Below are 27,906 nucleotides of genomic sequence, written 5' to 3'. Positions count from 1 at the left end.
TCATGCTCCACTTACGGTCCCATCTCTTGACACAATCTTTAGGACAATGGGTTTTTCTGGTTGAAGAATTCCTGGATCACTTAATTTCAGAGGAATCTGCAACAGTCAAAGAATTATAATGAGAAAACAATCAGCTATGCACTTCCAATCATAGCAGCAAAGAAAAAAGATAAAGGTAATAATGATTGACAACTAGTTTTGACATTGCCTGTCTTGAATTCTTTCTACTCATTCATTAAGCTCTGTCAAGACTGGGGTCGGAAAAGTATTCTTTCATCTGTTCACTGGGGAAAATATAGGTATTTATGTTATGTTACTTTACTGATATAATTTTAAGAAAAAAAGAATGAGTTTAAAAAATTGAACCATCCAGATAATGGTGGCTCATGCCTGTAATCCTAGCTACTCAAGAGGCTAAGATCTGAGGATCACAGTTCAAAGTCAGCTCAGGCAGGAAAGTTTGTGAGGCTCTTAATTTCAGTTAACAACCCTAAAGCTGGGTATGGATCTGTGGCTCAAGTGGTAGAGCACTATCCTTGAGGGGAAAAGCTCAAGGATAGCACCCAGGCCCTGAGTTCAAGTCCCAGGACTGGCACAAAAAACACACAAAATTTAAACCAGATTCTTAGCCATTAAGGCAAGATATTTTTGAAAACTCATAAAAAGTTTCATTTTGGATTTGTTGGATCAGTCAAGGATAACCCTGAGAAAGTAGTACACATTTCAATTTCAGAAACAGTCTTCAAATTCTAAATAATCCAGTCATTCTTCCATTTGAGCCAATGCAGTTTAATGAGAGAGACTTCAAGAAGGACTTGCTTGTTTGCTTACTTTCTCTCTTCCTTCTTTTCTTTTTCCTTCCTTCTTTCCTTCCTATTGAAGAGGGGGGTATCTTGGGGTTTGAACTGAAGGCCTCAGCATTGTTACTGCACTTTTTGTCCAAGGCTAGCACTCAACCACTTGTGTCACAACTATACTTCGAGCTTTCCAGTAGTTAAGTCCATGAGATATGGGTCTCATGGACTTTCCTAACTTTGCTGGCTTTTAACCATGCTCCTCAGATCTCCAAATCCTGAATGGCTGGGATTACAGGCATGAGCAGCTGGTACCTGCTTTTCTTCCTTCTTCTCTCCCTCCTTCCATTTCTTTTTACTTTTCTATCATGTTCTTTTGATATCCCAGTGTAGTGGGAAATAGGGAATTTCTGAGTACTGCACTAAGTACTCCATACTGTGAGTAGGTTTTCAGTAGTGGAGGGGTGGCCTGCCTATCCCAGAACAGGGAAGACAAGCATGTCGTTATGAAAGTGAACACTCTCCAATCTGGAAAAGAGATGCTCTGGGAACCTATAGAGCATCTGTCCCATTTCATGTATACTGTGGCCCCCTTTTTCTTAAGGTTAAGTTACTTGGTTGCACACTTAATAGGAAATTGACACAGCTGCCCCAAAGCCATACAAGAAGCAGAAACTATCTATCTATCTACCAATCATCTATCTATCAATTATCTATCTCTCTATCTATGTTCCCTCTCTCTGGCAGGAATCACACTATCATGCAAGAGCAGAATTTTAAATTTGTGAGCCTTGGAAATAAGCCTCTATCCTTCAGGAAACAGCTGTAACCTTTGTCAGAAAAGAATCCTCTCAAATATCACAATGACAAGATCATCATATATAATGATCATATGCCATGCTTTCTAATTCCAATTGACAGGAAGTTCAAATGCACTCAGGTCCAAGATCCTCAGCAGAGCCATGGCATGCTAATCTGCCTATGTCGACACAAGCTTTCTACTTTGATTTTGCCAAATAAATTATCTAATTCCCAAATTGGGGAATCCAAGAAATGGAACAAAAACAACAAAGATTCTTTTGGTTCATCAAATATTGACAGATGAACAAATATATACTTGTATGACAATAGGCTTCTCAATTAAAAAAAAAATAGGCAAATCCCCAAATCTCCCATAAAGCCAGGCACCCTCAGCTCATGTGGATAATCCTAGCTACTCAGGAAGCTGATATCACACTTTCAAGTTTGTCCAGGATAGAAAAAGTCCCTAAGACTCTTTTCTCCAATTAACCAGCAAAAACCTGGAAAGTGGAGGTGTAGCTCAAGTGGTACAGCACCAGCCTTGAGCAAACAACACAGTGAAGACTGTGAAGCCCTGAGTTCAAGCCCCAGTATTCAGTCCCGAACAAATGTCATGAAGTATTATCTACCTAGGAAGTATACTGACCTGGATCTCCTTACAAGGTTGGAAGGAGAAATTCTGCATGAGTCTGACAAGAGCAAGTTTGATGTTCATGAGAGCAAACCTCATGCCGATGCAGTTTCTGGGCCCAGCTCCAAAGGGCATGTAGATGTAAGGATTGATGCTTCCCTTGTTCTTCTTGCTGAACCTGAAACAACAAAAGTGGGGAAAACATGAACATCTCAAGAACCCAGCTATTTGTGGCTGAACTTCAGACATCCCTAACCAGTACTAGATAGTACTGATCAATGAAATCCTGCTATGGTTTGTTCTCTTTCTCTCTTTATTTTTGTGGGTTATAGAGCTTAAACTCAGTACCTGGGCGCTATCCCAGAACCCTTCAGTTCAAGGCTAGTGCTCTACCACTTTGAGCCACAGTGCCACTTCTGATTGTCTGGTGGCTCATTGAAGATAAGAATCTTGTGGGGACTTTCCTGCCTGGGCTAGCTTTGAACTTCAATCCTAGGATCTCAGCCTTCTGAGTAGCTAGGATTACAGGTGTGAGCCACCTGGCTCCTTCTGTGGTTCTGCACGCAATAGTACAGCATGACTACATTAGTTCATCTTTCTTCTCTCCTTTTCTGCGCTTCCTCTAAGAAAAAATTTACAGGCACAGGGAACAACTAATACCATCATCATCAACAACAACTACAGAAATGTACTCATTATCTGACTTAGGAAATGGTAGCCTAGTTACTGTACAATACCTTAGTAACAACAATAAAATTGTATCTTAAAAATGTCTAACCAAGGAAGGAACTTCCTGAACAGAGTCCCAGGGTCACAACAAATTGGAGAGAGACTCGACAAATGGGACTACCTTAAAATAGTAAGCTTCTGCACAGCTAAAGCTATAAGCAACCAAGCTAGAAAGATAACCAACTAATTGGGAAAAAGTATTTAGCAAAAATATATCAGACATGGGGTTAATATCCAGTATATACAGGGAACTCAAGAAACTAATCCCTCCCAAACCTAACAAACCAACTACTAAATGGACAAGGGAATTAAAGAGAGACTTCTCAGATGAAGAGATAAAAATGGCAAAGAAACACATGAGGAAATGTTCACTATCCCTGGTTGTGAAAGAAATGCAAATAAAGACAATCCTGAGATACCACCTTACCCCAGTCAGAATGGCCTACATCCTAAAATCAGCCAATGACAAATGCTGGAGGGATGCGGAGAAAGAGGAACCCTATTACACTGCTGGTGGGAATGTACACTTATACAACCACTTTGGAAACAGTCTGGAGGGTCCTCAGAAAGCTAAATATTGACCTCCCTTATGACCCAGTCATACCACTTCTAGGCATCTATCCTGAACAACAGGAACCAGTATACAAGGACACGTGCACCTCCATGTTTATTGCAACACTGTTCACAATAGCCAGGATATGGAAACAACCCAGATGTCCCACCACAGATGAATGGATCAAAAAATTGTGGTATCTATACACAATGGAATATTATGCAGCCATCAGAAATGACAAAATAATGGCATTTGCAGGGAAATGGATGGAGTTAGAAGAAATCATGTTGAGTGAGGTAAGCCAAGAGGAAAGAGACAAAGGCACATGGTCTCCCTGATAAGTGGATGTTAAATCCAAAATGTTAGGTGATACGACAAAATTAACAGAACTTAAGAAACAAAGGACTTCCACTCATCTGGTCGAAACACTACTAAATAACCCCATGCTGCTGATCACATGTATGGTATATATGTGCACACCGGAGGGAAACCAGGAGGATGACACAGAACTAGAGGGAATCAGGGAAAAACATACACCAGTGGGACCCATCAGCTGCACTGGACACTGATCAAAATGAACTAAGCAACTCAATGGCAGCAATGGGAGGGAGGGAACAAATGGGAAAGAGGAACAGCTGATGCTATGCAAAACAAAAGGAATGTACATGTCACCCAATGTGGAAGAAATAACTGTACCACAAAGCTCATAGAACTCATCAATGTTATAGACTGTGATAGACAATTTGCTCCAGGAAAGTTAGAATGTGTTTGTGACTTTAACTGAGCATCACTATCCCACAAAACTGTGAAATTTGGGAAATTATGTAACCACAATCACAATAAAAAATTTGAAAAAAATAAAATATAAAAAAATGTCTAACCAACAAAAAGAAAGAATTGTAAACTATACATCTTTTCCTGTCTCCTCACCCTAGAATTTTCCAGATGCATGGACATGTAGAAGTGACATATTTATAGGCAACACTGCAGTTGCGTGTAGCACAATAAACAGTGGGTTTTCTTATCTACACTTTCCTTCTCGCTCCTTCAACCAGAGCGAGGGGCACACTTCATGCTGGCTCTAGAGACAGCACAGCCCACAAGACAAGGCCTCTGCCACCAGGAAGACCCCAGTTCAGGGACAATTGAGGTCAAGATCACACATCTTCTGATCTTAAAATCCCATTTTAAAATAGTTTACCAACATAACAATGAAATTATTTCTAGATTGTACACTGCGCCCAAAGCCTGCCCTTAGCTCCACATTTCCAGGAGAGCTTGCTCAATCAACACCAGAGGAAGGATGATTCAGGAGCTGCCCCAGGATAGCAGCCACACATGGGGCCATGAGGACCCACAGTCTGCTCTGGCCTCAGCGAGGTTTCCTGAACCATCAGGCCCAAGACATCTCAGGTCCTCAGTCTGCATTTCAGTGCTCACCCTGGAGGGTCAAGGACCAATGACTAATCAGTGCAAGACAACTATGTTTCCCAAAATGGGGTGGTATGGTGAATTTAGACAGCTAAAGGAAGGGAAAACCAGAGGGAATAAAAACCCCCAACACCTAAATGCAGAGAGTATAGAATAAATGATGGCAGATGCATACAATCATCCTAAATCTTCATACACACCCACCTGTCACCCACGTGCATACACACACACACACACACACACACACACACACACACACACACTTTGCCCTGTCTATGGAGGATTAGTTGCAACATCCAAACAAAACATAATCCATAGATGCTCAAGGCCCTGATAAGAAATGGCAGACTATTTGCAAAAGACGTTATGTCCTAGTGTATACTTCAAATCATCTCTAGATTACATACAATTACTCCTGTTAAATACATTCAGTATAATACTTATATTTTTCTGTTTTGTATATATTCAATACTGCTGTATATACTAAATACTGTTTCTTTTTTTTTTTTTTGTCAGTCATGGGGCTTGAACTCTGGGCTTGGGTGCTGTCCCTCATCTTCTTCAGCTCAAGGCAAGCACTCTACCACTTGAGCCACAGCACCACTTCTGGTTTTCTGGTAGTTTATTGGAGGTAAGAGTCTCACAGACTTTCCTGCCGGGGCTGGCTTTGAACCATGATCCTCAGATCTTAGCTTCCTCAGTACCCAGGATTACAGGTGTGAGCCACCGGTGCCCAGCTTGTTTCATATGTTTCAAAGGGTTTTGAGCCACAAGTAACTGAAATACAGGTGTAAATTACAGTCCTCTGTAATTACAGAGTGATCAATCAATCAATAATTCAGTCTGTCAGTCCTCTATCCAACCATGTACCTCTCTCTCTCTCCCCCCCACACACACATATGTTTATATAGTATATTAACACAGGATGGTAAGCAGTTCTTTAAAAGTAAAGTCCAGCTGGGAGCTGGAGAATCATGTCTGTCATCCTAGCCATTCAGGAGCTTGAGATCAGAGAAACTCATTTCAAAGCCAGGACTGGCAGGAAAAGAGATTCTTATCTTCAACCTAACCACCAGACAACCAGAAGTCATTCCATGACTCAAAGTGGTAGAGCACTAGCCTTGAGCGCAAAAGAGCTCTGGAACAGTGCCCAGGTCCTGAGTTCAAGCCCTATGACAGATAAACAAAAACAACAAAACAGAAAAATAAAACCCACTACAATTACATGCATAGAAGTATGCTCCTGGATATATATCCATAGATGTGACATCATTAACAAATGATTATTTCTAGACTTAAGAATTTGTATCCCTTTTTTCTGGTCCACTTTTACAATTTTGTCCAAATTTGTCATGCTTGTAATATTAAAAAAATTGCTGAAGATAAAGACATTTGTGCAAATCATTGAACAAGAACACTATGCCTTCTATGTTAAGGGGCCACGCACGTGCTGGAAATTACCATGTCAAGGAAGGCATCTTTCCCCCCAGCCCACTTACCTCTCAGGGCGGAATTCCTCAGGCTCTGGCCAGTACTTGGCGTCACGTTGAAGAGCGTAGGTTGGTACCATCACCAGGGTGTTTTTGGGAATAACCACTCCGTTGATTTCCACATCTGCCTTACAGACCCTCTCAAGTCGGCCAGCAATGGGGTACAGCCTGAGAACCTCGTTCACCACCATGTCCACATACTCCATATCCATCACGGCATCATAGGTGGCAGGTGCCTAACAAGTTTGGGATGTAGTCTGAACTCAATCAATGAAATTCTGCCAGTGTTATTAGGAGCTTTGAAGAATAACTCTTGTTGGTAAAGAATCTTAACTTTCACAAGGTGTTTAACTAATAATTACGTCCTAGGATCTGCTCGATGGTCCATGGAAAAACACAAGTAGGAGGGATGGCTATGCTAGTCCATTCCATGGGTCCCAAGCTCATTGTTGTCCTGTACTGCTTTTCTTTCTCCTGTGAGGGAATGTGACCAATAGCTGAAGACAATGACCCTCCAGTCAAATACACCAAAGTCAGTGTTACATCTCACCAGAGAGAGAACAGAGGTTATAGTGTTTAGAAAAGAGAAATCCTATTCCATTTAGTTGAAATAGCCTGCATGGCCACTTTTGTGATTATATAACATACATGGATACATTATAGTACATATATATTATATATACAATATCATATTTCGTATGCAATTCTATAACTAATCAAGGGAGAAACTAGTCCTTTTTGTAATTGGAAAATAATTATATAGTATAAATATATAGTATATAGTATAAATCATATAGTATAAATATATAGTATATATATAAGGATACTACCAGTAAACATCCTTTCAGTTCTAGTAAAAGTTCTAAAGAGGATACAAATGCACAGACTCAGCCCTATCCTCATTGCTGGACCAGTCCATTGTTGTTCCTTCAGAGCTTGATTGCGGGCTCAGAAGAGGAGGCCGTGTACCCTACTGACTGCCAGTCCAGCTGCCCACAGAATCTCAGTGGTGTCAAAGATGTGAGCACAGAGTGACAAATGTGTGGTTGCCACTCTGTGCTCTAATGAAGATCAGCTTAGATGCCAGATGCCTGGGGTCATAGCTTAGCTTCCTCAACTCTAACTCTGACCCAGGAGACTGAGTCTTGAGTCACCTGTGCAGCCTAGCCAAGTCCATCCTGGTATGAGCACAGCACGTCTAGCACCTATCAGCATCTAAATACTTAGTTCATATGTGCTTATACTTCTCTGCCATGAGATTTTTGCCTTTTTGGGTGGGCACTAGTACTTAAACTCTGGGCCTGGGCACCAGACCTGAGCTTATTTGCCCAAGGCTAGTGCTCTACCATGTGAGACACAGCTCCACTTCCAGATTTTTGTGGTTAATTGGAGATAAAATCTCACTGACTTTCATGACTGAGCTGGCCTTGAACCATGATCCTCACATCTGAGCTTCCTAAGTAGCTAGGATTACAGGCATGAACCATCTGTGCTTGCTGTAGCCATGTTATTTTTAATGACAGATCATGGATGCAGTTGGAAAAAATGAGCTTTTTACAACAATCATATTTCTTTGAGTAGCACTTAATACCTTTATTTCCCTTGCCTTTTAATTTTTTCTTCAAATTCTTCCCAAAAAATTTGAAGAAGCCTTCTGTGCTTACAACCTTGTACAGAATTCCTCACCAGAAGTGATAAGGAGACATTCTTGCAATGCCTCATCAGTTCCCGCCCTCCCCAGGTGCCTTGCCCTCACCTTATTGGGTAAAGTCCTGTCAACTTCCTCTTGCAGCTTCTTTTGGACATCAGGGTGAAGGGCCAATAGATACATAGCAAAAGAAAGAGTGAGGCTGGTGGTCTCATAGCCAGCGAAAATAAAGATAATTGATTGGGCTGCTAGCTCCAGGTCAGAGAGACCTAAAGGAAAAGAAACATACATTTTAGGTCAATGAAGTCAGTACACAATGCCACAATCATGGTTTATAAGACCACTAATTCCTAAGGATAAGACATAGAAAAGCAAGGTAATGTCACCTAGTCACCACATTTGACAAGAGCTAAAGAGACAAACTAAGTTCAATCCAGTTTCCCAAAGGTCTGCACTACCATTGCCCATCTTGTCTGTGTTCTCCATTTGTGCCACTTAGAGCTGGGTCATTTAAGAGACCATATTCTATCTAACAGGTGCCACCAGAGCAGTGTGACCCCATCTGTTTGATTGGGGGACATTGCATACACATATGGAAACAGCAAGACAAAACCCCCTTGTACAACTACTTAATAACAATAGAAAGAAAAGAACATGGAGGAGTTCCGGGAAGATGGCGGAGGAGAAGCTGGAATCTGAACAAGCTCTCACATAGAAAGCAGTTTTAGAGTTCCAGTGAACAGTCCTAAGCCAGAGAATCACACCAAGTGTGCCATCACAGGACAGAGATTTAGACAAGAGAGGGGAAGCCAAGGCAAAAAGACACATCTGAGCGCCTGCCAGCAGCCGCCGCGGCGGCGGCAGGGTCGCGGCGGAGAACACAGCCGGGGCCATAACTGAACGCTCACACAGAGAGTCCAGGACGAAGGAGCCAGACGCAGCGGGCAAGCGGATTCTACTCAACACCAGCAAGAACCGACAAGGAGCGGACATCTTCATCCTGCAATGTGCAGACCAGAGACGACCCAGGATCCAAGACTCCACGTGAGTAGAAGCCCGACGTCCTCACTCCTTCTTAGGGAGCAGAGGAGGGAAGGCCACCCCTCCCCCCCAGCACTGGTGATCTCCATCTTGGATACCGACAAAGCTCGGAGGAGCTGCCAGCTCCAACCCAGGCCTTGGAATAAAACGAGTCACTTAGCAGGTCACAAGAACTTAACGGCGAAGTGACCTGCCAGACTCAGCTCCATCCAGGGAAAAGTCACCCAGCTCAGGCACCAGCCATTGGATTGGCTTTCCTCACTGGGTAACCAGAGCCAGAGGCTGCCCCTCCCTCTAGCAGCCTCAACAATCAATTGAAAAACAGAAACCCTGAGAAAGGCTCCAGGCTGGGCTCTGTGAGTTTCTTTCACAAAATAGCCCCAGGAAAAAGCTACTGATTGTTGAAAGGCCTCAACTCTACCCAGAACCTAGCCTCACCACTGCATCCCCCTCTTTTGTGATTCTCAAAGCAAATCACCCTCCCAGTAAACGAATCTGGGAGGGGGATCTCAAAAACTTGGGTAAAGCAGAGCATTTTTCTGCCTGTTTGAACAAACTGACTTAAGAACCAATCAAGCCACAGGACCTCAAGCTGACCAGAGACTCCAACAAGAGACTGGTTACAGACAAAAGGGAGATACAGGATTCTTCCCACCCCTCCCAAAAAAAAAAAAAAAAAAAAAAAAAAAAAACCCAAAGAACTTTTTTTTTTTCTTCCTCTTCTTTTCTTTTTTTTTTCTTTTTGGTACCTTATATATATGTAAATTTTTTTCCTTTTCTAAAAATTTTATTAATCTTTAATTTTCGCCTTTTTTGAAAAAATAATTGTTTTCCAGTAACTTTTTTTTCCTCTTATAATTTTTATTTTAGGAATACATGAATGTGCGTTTTCCTTTCTTTTCTTGTCTTCTTTCTCTTTTTCTTTCTTTCTTAACTATCTTTTTGTTTTTTTGTCTAGCTCTACTGAACTTCTGATCTTTTTTTCTCCCTTTCTAATCCTTTTCACCTTCTCCTCTCTTTTGATCTTCTTTATGTGACTTAACTCTTGCCCTGCACATCCTCAGATAAACCCATAGTTAACTAGTAGACCCTATCCCCCAATGTGTACACACTTAATCCACAAATTTATTACTCAATTCAAAACCTCTGAGACTTAAATTCCTTAATAGCAGTACTACCTCTTTATACCTATATAATATTTTAAGCATTTTTTTAAGTTTTTCACTTCTCCTCTATGTCCCTACCCTTCTATTAATATACTCACATTCCTCTCTAAATAGATGGTCTTTTAATCTCCATAATAATATTAATTTTTACGTTTCTATTTTTTTCTGGTCTCTTTTCATTTCCCTTTCTTCTTTTTCTCTCTCTCTCTACATGCATCCTACCCAACCTATTTCCTGCATTGGGATTAGGACATAGTTAACTCTCCCTGTGCCTCCCCACACCAATCTATTCCTATTTTTTACCCACATCTCTCCCTAACCCTAATAATTTCTGGTTTTCCAAATTCTTCTCTGCGGTTCGAAGCCCATTAACATATAGTTGTTTGATGCTGAATAGATGTATCTGTTGAACTAGATTGTATCTGTAGACTATTGACTGTACAAATGCAAACTTTGGTTGATGGTTGCCTTAAGATAGTGTTCTAGCACAAAACTGGTGCTATTTTCATCTCAAATGGGCAGAGTAAGCCGAAAAAACACTAGAAAAAATGGCAAATCCGGGTATCTCAAATCCCAATCTTGATAATCAGGGGTAAGAACAGATAATGAATAATCCAGAGGAGAGTTCCCAAATAGCTCTACAAACACTGCTGGCAAACATGATAAATGAGAAGTTTGACAACTTACAAAGGACTCTGTATGAGCGTGAAAGGGAGAGAGAGGAGGCATCCCAAAAGCTTATACAGGAATATCATAAGCGTGAGGAAGCTACTCAAAAACTGATACAGGATTTGCATGAACAACTTGAGAATACTCAAAGAGAAAGGGAGGAATGGCATGAGCAGGCTGAGAACACTCAAAGAGAATTTCAGGAATCCCACGAACGAGAGGAAAGAGAACTACAGGAATCCCACGAATGGGAGGAAGCTAATCAAAGAGTAATACAGGAATTGAGAGACCAGGTAGAGAATACACAAAGATCACTAAAGGCATTCATGGAATCCATTAACAAAGAGCTGAAGGAAGTCAGGGAGACCACAAAGGGAATGCTGAATGGAACCCAACAGAAGGAATGGGAGTCCAAAGAAACCATAACCAATCAACTAAGTGATTTGAGAACAAACACTGAACACCAAATTAAGGAAGTAAAGAAATTCATACAAGACCTAAAACAGAGCTTCAACAAAGAACTTGAAGCCATCAAAGCTGACCAATTAGAAGGAAAAGAGATAAAAAACAAAGTAGAGAGTCTTGACAGCAGGTTAGACCATGCAGAAGATCGAATCTCAGGGATTGAAGACAGCCTAGATATTATAGAGAAAGAACATACAACCATCCAAGACAAGTCCAAGAAATATGATAGATCTATCCAACACCTGGAAGACACCATCAGAAGGCCTAATCTAAGGATAATGGGTGTAGAGGAGCACCTAGAAACAGAAGTTAATGGTCTAGGAAATTTGTTTAACAGGATCCTAGCAGAGAACTTCCCAAACATACAAAAAGATAGGCCTATTCAGATACAAGAAGCTTTTAGAACCCCAAATAGACCAGACCAGAATAGGACATCCCACCGTCACATTATAATCCACACAGGATCAACTCAGACCAAGGAAAAGATCCTTAAAGCTGTCAAGGAGAAAAGGGTAATCCCCTATAAAGGGAAACCAATTAGAATCACCTCAGATTTCTCAGCAGAGACAATCAAAGCAAGAAGAGCCTGGAATGATGTATGCCATGCCCTAAAAACAAACAACTATCAACCAAGAATACTGTACCCAGCTAAACTCTCCTTCATAACTGAAGGACAAATAAAAACCTTCCATAGCAAAGAAAAATTGAAACAATACATCTCCACCAAACCAGCCCTACAAAAGATTCTTAAAGATGTCCTACACATAGAAAACCAACAAGACCGCAATAAAGGCCAAGAAACTGCACCCAAACTGAGAATCCAAGAACCTTAGGAAGAACCCAGTTTTCACAGCCCCCAAGAAGGTGGATAGCATGGCAGGAACTCCCAAATACCTCTCAGTCCTATCTCTTAATGTTAATGGACTGAACTCTCCAATTAAGCGACATAGACTGTCTAGTTGGATTAAAATACAAGACCCTTCTATCTGCTGCCTGCAGGAGTCACATCTTGCCCGTAAAAACAAACACATTTTCAATGTTAAAGGCTGGAACAAAATCTACCAAGCAAACAGCCCCCATAAACAGGCGGGAGTTGCAATCCTAATATCAGATAAAATAGACTTCAAATTAAAATTCGTGAGAAGAGATAAAGAAGGTCGCTCCATACTAATTAAAGGATCTCTCCTTCAGGAGGATATTACAATTCTAAATATCTATTTGCCAAACAATGGAGCACCCAAATTTATCAAAGAAACACTACTTTCCCTCAAGTCCCATATAGATCCAAAGACATTAATTGTTGGGGATTTTAACACACCACTCTCCCCACTAGATAGATCAACTCAGCAAAAACTCAACAGAGAAACCGCAGATCTAAACGGCTGCATAGATCAACTAGACTTAACAGACATCTACCGAACATTTCACCCAGCAGCATCAGAATACTCAGCAGCACATGGAACGTTTTCCAAAATAGACCACATTTTAGGCCTCAAAGCAAACTTGACTAAATTCAGAAACATTGAAGTTATACCTTGCATCCTCTCTGACCACAAGGGAATAAAATTAGAACTCAACACCAAAAGCCACCAAAGAAAGTCTGGCATCACATGGAGGCTGAACAACACACTGCTGAATCATGAATGGGTCATGGAAGAGATTAGAAAGGAAATTCAAATGTTCATGCTATTCAACAAAAATGAACACACAAATTACCAGCTCCTCTGGGACACAGCAAAGGCAGTACTCAGAGGCAAGTTTATAGCTCTGAGCTCCTACATCAACAAATTGGAGAGATCTGAAACTAACAATTTAGTGACACATCTAAACCTCCTTGAAAAAGAGCAGCAAGATAAACCCCAATCCAGTAGACGGAAAGAAATAATCAAAATTAAATCAGAATTAAATGAATTAGAATCCAAAAAAACTATAGAAAGAATCAACAAAACAAAGAGTTGGTTCTTCAAAAAACTTAACAAAATTGACAGACCCTTAGCAAATCTTATCAGAAAAAGAAGAGAACACACCCAAATTAATAAACTCAGAGATGAGAATGGAAACATCACCACGGAAACAACCAAGATTCAGAACATTATAAGGGAATACTTCTCAAAACTTTATGCTAATAAGTTTGAGAACTTGACAGAAATGGACCTTTTCCTAGCAAATATTGACATGCCAAAACTAAACCAAGATGAGTTAAACTATCTTAACAGGCCCATATCAAGCTCTGAAATAGAAACAGCAATAACAGACCTCCCAGCTAAGAAAAGTCCAGGACCAGATGACTTTACAGCGTAATTTTACAAGGCCTTCAAAGCAGAGCTCACACCAATACTCCTCCAACTCTTCAATGAAATTGAAAGAGAAAGCTCACTACCGAACACATTCTATGAAGCCATCATAACCCTCATCCCAAAACCAGGCAGAGACTCATCAAGGAAAGAGAACTATAGACCCATTTCTTTGATGAATATTGATGCAAAACTTCTCAACAGAATTTTGGCCAATCGACTTCAACAATTTATCCAAAAAATCGTACACCACGATCAAACAGGATTCATTTCAGGGATGCAAAGCTGGTTCAATATACGCAAATCAATTAATATTATTCATCACATCAACAGGAGCAAGAATAAGAACCACATGGTTATCTCAATAGATGCAGAAAAAGCATTCGACAAGATCCAACACCTCTTCATGATGAAGGTTTTGGAAAAATTAGGAATCCATGGAACATTCCTCAATACAATAAAAGCTGTATATGACAAACCTACAGCCAGCATTATACTCAATGGTGAAAAACTAGAGCCATTTCCTCTTAACTCAGGAACAAGACAAGGATGCCCACTCTCTCCACTTCTCTTCAATCTAGTATTAGAATGCCTATCTACAGCAATAAGACAAGATGCAGACATAAAGGGGATCCAAATAGGGAAAGAAGAAATAAAACTCTCCCTCTTTGCAGATGACATGATCTTGTATTTAAAGAATCCCATAGACTCCACTCCCAAATTACTCAAGCTGATTCAAAACTTTGGCAAAGTAGCAGGTTATAAAATTAACCCCCAAAAATCAATGGCTTTTCTGTATGCCAACAATGAGAAAAATGTGGCTGAAATTAGGAAAGCAAATCCATTTGTAATAGTCCCACAAAAAATAAAATACCTAGGAATTAACTAAAGAAGTGAAGGACCTCTATGATGAAAACTTTAAAATCTTGAAAAAGGAAATCAACACAGAGCTAAAAAAATGGCAAAGCCTCCCATGCTCCTGGATTGGCAAGATTAACATCGTGAAAATGGCAATACTTCCCAAGGCTATCTACAAATTCAATGCAATACCTATCAAAATTCCACCCTCGTTCTTCAAGGAAATAGAAGAGGCAATCCAAAAATTCATATGGAACAATAAAAGACCCCGAATAGCAAAAACACTCCTCAATGGAAAGAACACTGCTGGAGGAATATCAATACCAAATTTCAAATTCTACTTTAAAGCCATAGTAATCAAAACAGCTTGGTATTGGCATAAGAACAGACCTCAGGACCAATGGAATAGAATTGAAAACCCAGAAATGAACCTACAGACCTATAGCCATCTAATCTTCGATAAGGGAGCTAAAACAATAGAATGGAAGAAAGACAGCCTCTTCAGTAAATGGTGCTGGCAAAACTGGTTAACTACATGTAGAAAACTAAAGCTAGATCCTTATATATCACCCTGCACCAGAATCAACTCCAAATGGATCAAAGACCTTGAAGTCAAAGCAGACACTCTGAAAACATTACAGGATGGAATAGGAGAAACCCTAGGTCTCCTTGGCTCAGGCCGAAATTTTTTGAATAGAGACCCGGAAACACAACAAATCAAAGAAAGGTTGGACAAATGGGATTGCATAAAGTTGCAGAGCTTCTGCAGTGCAAATGACATAGCTAGCAAGATCAATAGAAAGCCCACGGATTGGGAGAAGATCTTCACTAGCCATACAACAGACAAGGGTCTCATATCTAAAATATACTTGGAACTCAAAAAATTAAACCCCGCAACAACAAATCCTCAAAGAAACAACTGCCCAATAAATAAGTGGGCTAAAGACTTAAAGAGAAACTTCTCTGAAGAAGAAAGAAGGATGGCCAATAGACACATGAAGAAATGTTCAACATCCCTAGCCATAAAAGAAATGCAAATCAAAACAACATTGAGATATCACCTCACCCCAGTTAGAACGGCAAAAATCAAGAACTCTAACAACAACAGATGCTGGAGGGGATGTGGACAGAAGGGAACCTTACTTCATTGTTGGTGGGAATGTAAACTTGTTCAACCACTTTGGAAAGCAGTATGGAGGTTCCTCAAAAGACTTCACATAGAACTCCCCTATGACCCAGCAATCCCATTTTTGGGCATTTACCCAAATGTTTACAAACAAGACCACACTAAAGCTACCAGCACAACTATGTTTATTGCAGCATTATTTACCATAGCTAAGATATGGAACCAACCCAGATGCCCCTCAGTAGATGAATGGATCAAGAAAATGTGGTATATATACACACTGGAATTCTATGCCTCCATCAGAAAGAATGACATTGCCCCATTTGTTAGGAAATGGAAAGGCTTGGAAAAAATTATATTAAGTGAAGTAAGCCAGGCCCAAAGAAACATAGGTCCCATGGTTTCCCTTATTTGCAATATCTAGTATATGTATGAGTCAAGCGGAAAAGGTCAGATAATGTGATGTCAGGAAAATGAACCCTTAGATATGTATTTTAATGTTTTTTTCTTTCATGCATGTGTTTCTAATGCATTTATAAGATTATCTCTTTGTTGCTTTGTATGTCCCTCCCCCACAGTATAACCCCTGCTTTCACTATATTTGATGTCAGTATAACTTGAGGAGGAGATGGGGAAAAACCAGTTGTTTAAGGATACAGGTGGACCTGTTGCAACAATGAGAAGTACAAGTTGTCATGTCCAAAACGAGCTTTACAAGTCAGTGCGGGGGGGGGGGGGGGAAGGGGGGGAAGGAGAAGGATTGGGATTGGGGGGGAGGGGGGAGGCTGGGAAGGGATGTGAAGGGTAAACAAAAGGAGGAGGCTGCAATGCTTGGTAAGAAATGTACGCATTATCCTGCCCATGTAATTGTAACCCCTCTGTACAGTATGTTCACAAATAAAATAAAATAAAATAAAATGTATTAATGGCCAGGCGCTGGTGCTCACGCCTGTAATCCCTGCTACTCAGGAGGCTGAGATCTGCGGATTGTGGTTCAAAGCCAGCCGGGGCAGGAAAGACTGTGAGACTCTTATCTCCAATAAACCACTCAGAAAACCGGAAGTGGTACCATGGCTCAAGTGGTAGAGCTCTCATCTTGAGCTGAAGAGCTCAGGGACAGCGCCCAGGCCCAAAGTTCAAGCTCCACAACTGACAAAAAAAAAGAAAGAAATGTACTCATTACCTTGCTCATGTAACTGTAACCCCTCTGAACAGTATCTTCACAATAAAAAATATATTTTAAGAAAAAAAAAAAAAGAAAAGAACATGGAGGGATCTTTTCCATTGACACATATTCGAAGGATCTAAGGGAATCCTAGGATCTAAGGATGGAGAAATCAATAGGTTGCCAGGTTCAAATGGTGCATTCCTGTAATCCTTGCTAGTCAGGAGGCTGAGATTTGAGGATTGAAATTCAAAGCCAGCTTAGGCAGAAAAGCTCCAAGACTCTCATCTCTAATAAATCACCAAATGCCAGAAGTAGGGCTGTGGCTCAAGTGGATGAATGCCAGTCTTAAGCAAAAAATCTAAAGGATAGTTTCCAGGCCCTGAGTTCAAGCTCCAGGATTAGACAAAAAAAGAAAAGAAATCACTATAATCAATTTGGATGTTAAGAGGTTATTCATATGTAGTCCAGGAGTATCTTTTTACATTTAGCTCAATTTGTCTATGAAGCTACAATTTCTCTAAAATACCATGTACTTAAAAATATGGAGAAGAGCCAGGTGCTGGTGGCTCACGCCTGTAATCCTAGCTACTCAGGAGGCTGAGGTCTGAGGATCTCGGTTCAAAGCCAGCCCGGGCAGGAAAGACTGTGAGACTCCTATCTCCAATAAACCACCAGAAAACCGGAAGTGGCACTGTAGCTCAAGTGGTAGAGTGCTCGCCTTGAGCTGAAGAGCTGAAGGACAGCGCCCAGACCCAGAGTTCAAGCCCCACGACCAACAAAAAAAAAAAAATATATATGGAGAAGAAGAAAAGACTCATGAGCTCACATGAAAGGGTTTTCAGTGAACAAACATGAGAGAACTTGAATATGAAAATAATAATGATAGGAAGAGAATAAGTGTGTGTGTCTGTGTGTCTGTGTCTGTGTCTGTGTCTATGTGATTTCTGGGGCTTGAAATCAGGGCCTGAGCTCTGTCCCTGATCCTTTTAGCACAAGGCTAATATTCCACCACTTCAGTCACTGTTCTACTTGTGGTTTTTCAGTGGTTTTTGAGATCAGAGTCTCTTTTCTACCTGGGCTGTCTTTGAATAATGATCGTTGGATTTCCCCTTCTTGAGTAGCTAGGATGACAGGCATGAGACACTGGCACCTGGCTGTAAATGTAATATATAAGACCATGGTAATGAGAATGCAATTCCCTTTGGCTGCCATATATAAAAGCAGAGCGTGGATCTTTCTAAAATTCTGCAGAAATATACCTCTATGTGGAAAACTGACTTCACATTTTCCTCATGAGTAGACCCCAAAAGATTCCTTGTTACCTTTGTGGGACTCCATGTCTTTGGAATTCTGAGAGTTAATCATCAGCTGCAATAAATCCACTCAGTGCTGGAAAGAAGACAGATACATTTCAAAAACAGAAGGTAATCCATGAAATGAGAAGTAAATCAGAAGAGCAGAGCTTAGCCTCCCTCTGTGAATATACCCCATGTAACTCCACACATCTTTCTTTTTTATTTATTTTTCTTTCTTATTTGTCAGTCATGAGGCTTGAACTCAGGGCCTGGGCACTGTCCCTGAGCTTTTTTGTTCAAGGCTGACACTCTACCACTTTGAACCACAGCATCACCTCCGGGTTTCTGATGGTTAATTGGAAATAAGTCTCATGGCCTTTTCTGGCAAGGCTGGCTTTGTACTATAATCCTTAGATGTGATCTCAGCCTCATGAGTAGCAAGGATTACAGGTGTGAACAGCCAATGCCTGGCCGAAGATTGCCTGAATCACCATAGAACAAGAATATCTATTTAATACTTTGGTCAGATCAGGATCTTCTCCTAAAAGAAAGCCAGGTGTCCTGACCAACAGCTTTTGGTCTTTGCTCTCCCCAGCTCTGACATTCTCTGACTTCTAAGAGCAAACTCTTGGCCCAGGTAGGATGTGGCTTCTTCTCCCATCACATCTGTTTGCTCACAAACAACACCAGGACTTCAGTCTTTTTTCAGACTTCCTTTGTTGTTGTTGTTGATTATGGGGCTCTGGGCTAGGGCACTGTTTGTGAGCTTTTCAGCTCAAGGCTAGTGCTCTACCACTTGAGCCACAGCGCTGGTGGCCATAATTAGCCACCAGTTTTCTGGTGGCTAATTATAGATAAAGTCTCATGGACTTTCCTGCTCAGGCTGGCTTTGAACCACGATCCTCAGATCTCAACCTCCTGAGTAGCTAAAATTACAGGTATGAGCCACCAGAGCCCGGCTGTGCACATTCTTCTTAATGTAGAGTCCACAGATTCATCTCTTTAGAGCAAGCATCTGGAAACACATAACCATTCTGGAATGTTACAGATTTTTCAGTGACACTTGGAGGAACCCAGTACTGTCTTTCTGCCCTACAGACATCCTTGTTCTGATGTCTAAGCTGTAGGAATCAGATATTCAGACAAGCCTTCAGGGGCTCAAATTTAAACTAGACACACTTCAGTAGATGGCCTATAGCCAAGTGAAGCTTGGAAATAAAATAATCACGTGTGTGTGTGTGTGTGTGTGTGTGCGCGCGCACGCGTGTGTGTATACTAGGACTTGAACTCAGAACCTGGTTTCTTTCCCTCTTGTTTGCTCTAGGCTAACACTGTACCACTTGAGCCACTTCTGGCTAACTAGAGAAGAGGCTCACTGACTTTCCTGCCCAAGCTGGCTTCACACCATGATCTTCAAATCTGATCTCAGCCTCCTGAGTAGAGCGTATTACAGGCATGAGCCACTGGTGCCTAGCATTTATCTTTCAATTTTAAATTCTTTCTTTCTCATATATTTTATGCCTCCATTCCCAGCCACTAAATTCTTCATTCTCCCTTCCAATCTAAAAATTCTTGATCTCAACCTAGAGTTCTCTATCTAATTTTAGAAAAGGACAAACAGTTATATAAAACATACATCTAGAGCCAAATAACCTTTGAACGTCCTTAAGTAACCATCACCAGCTTTTACCTTTGCTTTATCTTTGAGGCGACTTTCTTTCATCCTTTCTACAGAAGTTCTTAGGAAATCTGTAACATCCTTTGGAAACATGCTGATATTTAATGCCTCATAAACAGATGTAAGGAATGGAAATAGTACTACAGCAGAAAACAAGAAATAGAAACACAGTGAAAATACAAAATGTGCTGTTTACACCATGGAATATTATTCAGCCATACAAAGAAGTAAGGTACTAATACATACCTCAAGATGGATGAAACTTGAAAGCATAATACAGAAGCCAGACACAGTTATAGAAAGTGAGAAAATAGGCAAGTGATCATTCAGGCCTGAGAGAAGTAGGAAAGTACAAGCTAAAAAGTACAGGGCTCCTTCCTTCTTTCTTTTCTTTCTTCCTTCCCTCTCTTTTTCTCTCTCTTTCTTTCTTTCATCAGCAACTTGAAATCAGCACCTAGACACTCTCTCTTGTTTGTTTTTTTTTGTCTCAAGGCAGGTGCCCTAGCATTTGTGTTATAGCTCCAATTGGAAATCAGGGATTCAGATTTGCCTGCCTCAGGCAGGCTTCAAACCACGATTCTCAAATCTCAGACTCCTGAGTAGCTGGGGCTATAGGTATGAGCCACTGCCAGGAAACAGCTACAGGGTTTCTGTTTTTGCCAGTCCTGGGGCTTGAACTCAGGGCCTGGGAACTGTCCCTGAGCTTCTTTGTGCTCAAGGCTAGCAAATCTACTTCTTGAGCTACAGCCCCACTTTTGGCTTTTTCTGTTTATGTGGTACTGAGGAATCGAACCCAGGGCTTCATGCATGCTAGGCAAGCACTCTACCACTAATCCACATTCCCAGCCCAGTACAGGGTTTCTGGTGAAAAAAAAATGTTCTGCAATTAACAGTGGTAATGGCCACATATATCTTTATATGCAGTGAAAAAAAAATCATTGAATTATGCAGCTTAATGAGATACTTATATGTAAGAATGAATGAATTATACCTCAATGAAGTAGGGTTTGGCTTTTTTTGAGGCATGGGGCTTGAACTCTGGGCCTGGGCACTGTCCCTCAGCTCTTCAGCTCAAGGCCAGCACTCTACTACTTGAGCCACAGTGCCACTTCCAGTTTTCTGAGTGGTTTGTTGGAGATAAGAGTCTCATAGAGTTTCCTGCCCAGGCTGGCTTGGAACCACGATCCTCAGATCTCAGCCTTCTGAATAGCTAGGATTACAGGCCTGAGCCACTGGTGCCCAGCTTCGAACTAGGTTTTTTTTTAACAAAGAAGAGAGAGCGAAAGATCCACGAACCTACTGAGAAAAGCAATGGATTAAAGAAATCAGCTTTTAAAAGCCTCTTGACTTTTTCCACAAAGATGTCCTGTGGGTTGTTGAGAGAATCGATGTTCACCCCAAATGATGTCCCTGTGATCACGTCTAAGCTGTAGGCTCCAAAGATGCTGAAGAAGAGAAAGACACAGGACAATTAAAACTTGCACTTCTTTTTCCCCTTTTTCCTTTCTGCTACATGGGCAGCAAAAAGTGGGAGTGAATTCCTGTGTCAGGCAAGAGATTAGGAAACTGTTCTCTGTCAGAACTGCTTGAGGGGTCATCAGAAGGATCCAGCATCCTCCACCCCCACCCCAAGGTCTTTACCAGGAGTCAATTGTTCCACAACTCTGGTGCAAGGGTTGACAGGAAAATTGGTTGGGTCAGACTCAAGGAACTCAGACTCAGAAAACAGACAGACAGACAGACACACACACACCAGACAAATGACAGCAGTAGAAATGCTATGTACATCATAGCTTGCAGCAGATACTGATGGATTGTAACAGGTAATAGACTGGGCAGGCCAAGGGTAGAGTAATTTACACACACATGCTCTCTCTCTCTTTCTCCTTCCCTCCTCTCTCTCTCCTTCTCTCTCTCTCCCTCTCTCCCTCCCTCCTCCTCTCTCTCCTTCTCTCCCTTTCCCCTTCTCTCCCTTTCTCCCTCCCTCCCTCCCTCCCTCTCTCTCTCTCTCTCTCTCTCTCTCTCTCTCTCTCTCTCTCTCTCTCTCTCTCTCCTTCCTCTCTCCTCAGATCTCAGACTCCTGAGTAGCTAGGGCTATAGGTATGAGCCACTGCCAGGAAACAGCTACAGGGTTTCTTTTTTTTGCCAGTCCTGGGGCTTGAACTCTCTCTCTCTCTCTCTCTCTCTCTCTCTCTCTCTCTCTCTCTCTCTCTCTCTCTCTCTCTCTCTCTCTCTCTCTCTCTCTCTGTTGGTCCTGGGGCTTGAACTCTAGGCCTGGGCTATCCCTGCGCTTCTTTTACTCAAGCTTTCTACCACTTGAGCCACAACTCCATTTCCAGCTTTCCTGAGGGTAGTTTGTTGGAGGTAAGAGTTACACAGACTTTTCTGCCTGGGCTGACATCAAACCGTGACCATCAAATCTCAGTCTCCTGAGTGGCTAGGATTACAGGCATACATCACCAGTGCCCAGCAAGTACTCACTCTCTCAACGCTACAGGTTTGCCTTTCTCTGCTTGTGGTCTCAGGTTTTTCACCAACCCATCAGAAAACTCACGAATGATGGGGAACATCTAGACACAAAACAAGAGAAGTTAAAAGAGAAGACTTACATCCCAGCGGCCATGACACCACCCCCCCCCCCTCAAAAGATGGAAAGGACATTCCATTTATGAGAATTCATGGAATTCTGGAGGACGTCCTCTTGGTAAAGCCCTCTGATCCGCCTGTCTGCCTGTCCCCTGATTCATTCTGGAATTTTTTTTTTCCAGGGCTGAGAACCGAACCCAGGGCCTTGCACGCGCTGGGCGGGTGCCCTTCCGCTGAGCTAAACCCCCAGCCCCTCATTCTGGAATTTTCCAGCACCACATTCTCAGGTTTGATTACCTCCTTCAGTTTCCCACTGGTGAAGGTGGGGGAAAGCAATGTTCTTATTCTCTTCCAATCTTCGTCCACAGAGATGGAGATGGATTTTTTCATAAAACCTGTTGGGCCAAAAGGCTAGACGCCAAAGAAAAACAGATTTTTGCTCTATGTCAATTGAAGATCTTGAATAGTTGTATAAAATTGGTGAATTGGCAGCATTTAAAGAACTTTCCACTGTCTACGTGAACAGTCGGTCCTCTGTAAGAAACTCAAAGTATATTTATCCCAAATGTCTAGTTCCATGTGAGGCCCCCAGCCACCTCATATGATTTCAGGATCTCATATTCTAGACACTTCTCTAGCAACATTTACCTATTGTCTTCTTTATAATTATCTTATAAACAGAAGGGTTTTAATCCAACATGTTGATTCATGAACACAATGTGTCTTGATCAATATTACTCCTTTCAACATTCTCCCCCACCCATTTCCACAGAGCTTATAATTCTTTCATAATAAAAACAGGGAAAATATCTATTTTGTTGATAAATAAATATTACAATGTGTTGTTTTTTTTTTTAATGGATGCCTACCCAGCGGTTTGTGAAGGTAGAGTAGCATTCTTTCACCAGCACTGTTTTGATCATATCTGGATCTGTAATCGCCAGCAAGGGCTGCCGACCATCGTATAACCTGTGTGTATACCAAACACAGCTGAGTGAAAAACCTAACCTGCCAGGCTCTGCACCTTGAGCCAGGACAAAGAAATCCAGACTGTGATCATACTCCAAGCTCCTCAACATATGCCAATAATAGCTAGGGATTTTGAACACAGGGGTCCACAGAATGAAGGCCAATATACTGAGGTACAGAGGAGACACCTAAAGACAAAACAGATCTTCCAAGAGCTTATAATCATTGCGACATTTGGTTAAGTTCAGGCAGTGCATACATGAGTTTTATCCATGCCAGTCACCACGGCTTTTAATATGTTAAAAATATTAAACATGGGGCTGGGAAGGTGGCTCAGTGGTAGAGTACTTGCCTTGCATGCATGAGACCCAGGGTTCGATTCCTCAGCACCATATAAGCAAAAAGAAAAAAGCTGGAAGTGGCGCTGTGGCTCAGTGGTAGAGTGCTAGCCTTGAGCTGAAGAGCTGAGGGACAGCGCCAGGCCCAAAGTTCAGGCCTCACAACCGGACCCCCCCCAAAAAAAATATTAAACATATCTGACACTGGTGTCTCACATCTGTAATACTGGTTACTCAGGAGGCTGAGATCTGAGGATCACGGTTTGAAGCCACTCTGAGAAGGAAACTATGAGACTCTTATCTCCAAATAACTACCAAAAAAGCCAGAAGGGCAGCTGTAGCTCAAGTGGACAAGTGCTAGCTTTGAGCAGAAAAAGCTCAGGGACGGTGACCAGGCCCTGAATTCAGGCTCCAGGACTGTCACAACATGTACATACACAAATAGTGACAGGTGAGATCTTCATAAGGAAAAGCCTCCATAGAATTCATAATTCATCAGTATGGCTCAAGACACTCTGGGCTGATAGTGTCCCAATAGAATGGATTATCTCATCTTCACCAATCTACCCCATGGAAGTTTCCAGAATACTTACCCCCAAAGTTTTCCATATTTTTTATAACATTCTACATCAAAAGCTACAACGCCCTGGGAAGAGAAACAAAGGTAAATGTTACATGTTTCAGACCTCATCCAAGTACATTCCCCTTGATCACGTTCTAGAACAAGTTTGTATATGCAGTATGTGACTTTGAAGTGGCTTTCATCCAAGCATTTGCGGGGAGGAGGGAGAGCCTGGGCTGGCTTCAAACTGTAATTCCCAGGTCATTGGCTGTCTAGGAACTAAGATGATATATTTAAGCACAGTACCCAGCAGACATGTCCAATCTTTTATCTTTCATCTCCTCATGCAACTTGTTTTTTGTTTACCAAATGAGGTCCCTGGAGGTCGGATGTTCAAGTCACCTCTTCCAGCATAGAAACTTAATATATGACTTTGCAAACAAAAGTCCCTAGACCTATGAGGGACCCTTTCTGGAATTGGCACTGGTCTGGGAAAAAATCCTTTGTCTAAATATCAAGTTCTCAACATGAGTGTCAAGATACAAGAAATCTGAGTGGATCCACTCACGGCCAGTGGATAGTCAGGTCAGCTGGACACACAGCCCTACAGTACACCTGGCCATACTCTAAGGGGTGCACACACAGCTTCTGAAAGTCCGCATTTCCTCTCCACCAACAGCACTTAAAAAAAAAAAGTATTGCAATGATACAGTACAGAGAGGTTACAGTTACATGAGTAAGGTAATGAGTACATATCCTATCAAGCATTGTTACCCCTTCCTTTGTTTTTACCCTACCATCCCTTCCCTCCCCACTTCCCCAACTCCTCCCTCCCTGCCACCAAGTTGTAAAATTTGTTTTCGACATAGTGTCCTGTACATCTCATTGTTACAATGGGTCAGCTGAACAGCACTTTTTATGAATGGAAGGAAGCCAGTCTTTGCAACCAGAAAAGCAAACTATAGACCTCAAGCAACACTCACCTTACGATAACAAAGAATAGTTCCAAAAAAGGGCAGAGGTTTCGGGCCAGGAATTCCCAACTTCTTAAAAACTCTATGTGGATAGGTCCCATATCTATAAATATTTTTTAAAATACAGATCATAAAGATGCACACACATATATATATACACACACACACACACACACAGTATACATATGGAGTGTAGTCAGTTACTAACTCAAGAAGTAGGACAGTCAAAATGGGATGCCAACATGTAGGCAACGATAACACCAGAAACTCAAATCGCAATGATTTCCCTTGCTCTTCAGTTCCTTTCTTACAGCTTCTGAGAGAACTCTGAAAGTCACAAAAATTAGCTAAAAGAAGCTGGAGTCTTTAGGCTCCCCAACCCACAGTGGATAATTGGAAAAGTCTACAACCTTGTTTTGAGTGATCTTGTGAGATTCAAACTAGAATTTTCCAAGTCATTTCATTTCCATGTGCCATTTGATGTGGACAGCCAGGAATCATAAGTGGGGCTTGGAGCTCTGACCTTAAAGGAGAGGAATATTCATTGCATCCTCCTAAATCCTACCTGGGTGTTGTTTTTCATTATTGGCTTACCTTCTTCCTACTCACCTCCACAGAAAGATTAAAATAACCTTCTGGAGAGGAATATCAATATACAAGGGAGATTCCTGCTTATGCATGCTTATTACAGCTCTATCGACACTAGCCAAGCTGTAGAATCAACCAAGTGCACAGTGACCAATGAACAGATAATCATATGCACACACACTATGGAATATTACTGTCCTAAGTGGAAATCATTTGCAGGAAAATAGAACTGGAAAGGATCCTATTGAGTCAGAAATGTCATGTTCCAAAAGCCAACTGTTGCATGCTATTGCTCATCTGTGAAATGATCATGATGATAATGAAGGTGATGATGATGGTTGTGATGATGATGATGATGATGGTAATGAAGATGACAGCAATTAAGAATGGGACATAAATAAAAATAGGTTTATCTGTGGAGATTTGTGTAATGGGGAGATTGGGAAGGAAAGGACTAAAGAGTATTGAAAGATGTTACATCTGTGTTACACATGCTAGATTTTTATGAGTTTATGTGTATATATATAAACATAACACAATGGGTGCAGTAAACACTGTTTCAAACAGATGGCGGGAGGAGAGAATGGAGGATAGAATGAAGGAAGTGAATGTGTTCAAAGTTTATTGCACCCATGTATGAAATTATCATAATAAAACCACTTGTATTACTAATGTATGTTCATTCAGAAATAAAAGTAAATGTAAACAGCCAATGAATTAAAACAATGTGCTTATGAGGTAAATATATATGTGGTGGTTCATTTCTGTAATCATAGCTACCAAGAATGCTGAGATCTGAGGATTATGGTTTGAAGCCAGCCTAGGCAGGAAGTCTGTAAGACTCGTGTGTGTGTGTGTGTGTGTGTGTGTGTGTGTGTGTGTGTGTGTGTGTGTGTGTGTGTGTGTGTGTGCACCTGAACTCAGGGGTAGGGCTTGAACTCGGAGACTGGGTACTGTCCCTGAGCTCTTTCTGCTCAAGGCTGATGCTTTGAGCCACAGCACCACTTCCAGTTTTGTAGTGGTTAATTGGAGGTAAGTCTCATAGCCTTTCCTGACCAGGCTGGCTTTGAACCATGATCCTCAGATCTCAGCCTCCTGAGTAGCTAGGATTTCAAGTGTGAGCCACCAGCACCTGGCTGTGAGTCTCTTCTCTTCAATTAACCACCAAAACATTCAGAAGTGGACCTGTGGCTCAAGTGGTAGAGTGATATAGCCTTAAGCAAAAAAAGCTCAGGGACAGCACCTGGGCCATGAGTTAAAGCCTCAAGTCCAGCACCAAAACAAACAATTGAGACCTTCTACCCCAAGTAATCTGAGGTCTCTCCAAGGGTGATCAGTTCATATTCTGCTTCTGCTGAATTTGAGTCATTAATTCAGGCCCAAACATCAACTCAGAGATCATTTCCAAATGATGCCACTACCCACATGCACACAGAAATTTGAGAGTCGGGACTGGGAAGGTGGCTCAGTGGTAGAGCGCTTGCCTTGCATGCCTGAGGCCCTGGGTTCGATTCCTCAGCACCACATAAGCAAAAAGAAAAAAGCTGGAAGTGGTGCTGTGGCTCAAGTGGTAGAGCGCTAGCCTTGAGCTGAAGAGCTGAGGGACAGTGCCCAGGCCCAGAGTTCAGGCCCCACAACCGGACCAAAAAAAAAAAAAAAAGAAAGAAAGAAAGAAAGAAATTTGAGAGTCCATGAAAGAGAAATATTTATTAAGTCTCTCTTGGGATCTCTACAGGATAAGCTTTAAATGTGTTGGTTAAATTGTCCCATTTGTTTTTCTCTTTAGATATTCCCAATCAACAGACCATAATAATCCTCACCCTGAATCCTAGGTTAGAGGGTGGTGAGAGGAGCAGAGTCTAGACAGTTACTCACAGATAGAGGAGCACCAGGCTGGTAGCCAGGAGGACCCAGGTTTCTAGGGAAAAGTTGGGGATCAAGTCCATTGTCACGCTCATCCAGTAATTCTCTCCTCTGATTTTTCCTTTCAGCTCTGGGTTGTGCTGGCTGCAGAGTGGACTCTGCTGAGCTCCTCTCAGTGCCCAGCTCTGA

The 27,906-nt window shown here is 41.6% G+C and overlaps 1 pseudogene; it reads right to left on the bottom strand.

Moving 5' to 3' along the window:
- Positions 1 to 27,800, bottom strand: LOC138834846 (cytochrome P450 3A9-like; annotated as a pseudogene).
- Between the last annotated feature and the right edge of the window lie 106 nt (positions 27,801 to 27,906).

The sequence above is a fragment of the Dipodomys merriami genome, unplaced genomic scaffold (assembly GCF_024711535.1).
Source record: "Dipodomys merriami isolate MVZ:Mamm:240054 unplaced genomic scaffold, mDipMer1.0.p SCAF_22, whole genome shotgun sequence".
Lineage (NCBI taxonomy): Eukaryota > Metazoa > Chordata > Mammalia > Rodentia > Heteromyidae > Dipodomys > Dipodomys merriami.
This window is presented reverse-complemented; position numbering and strand designations above follow the sequence as displayed.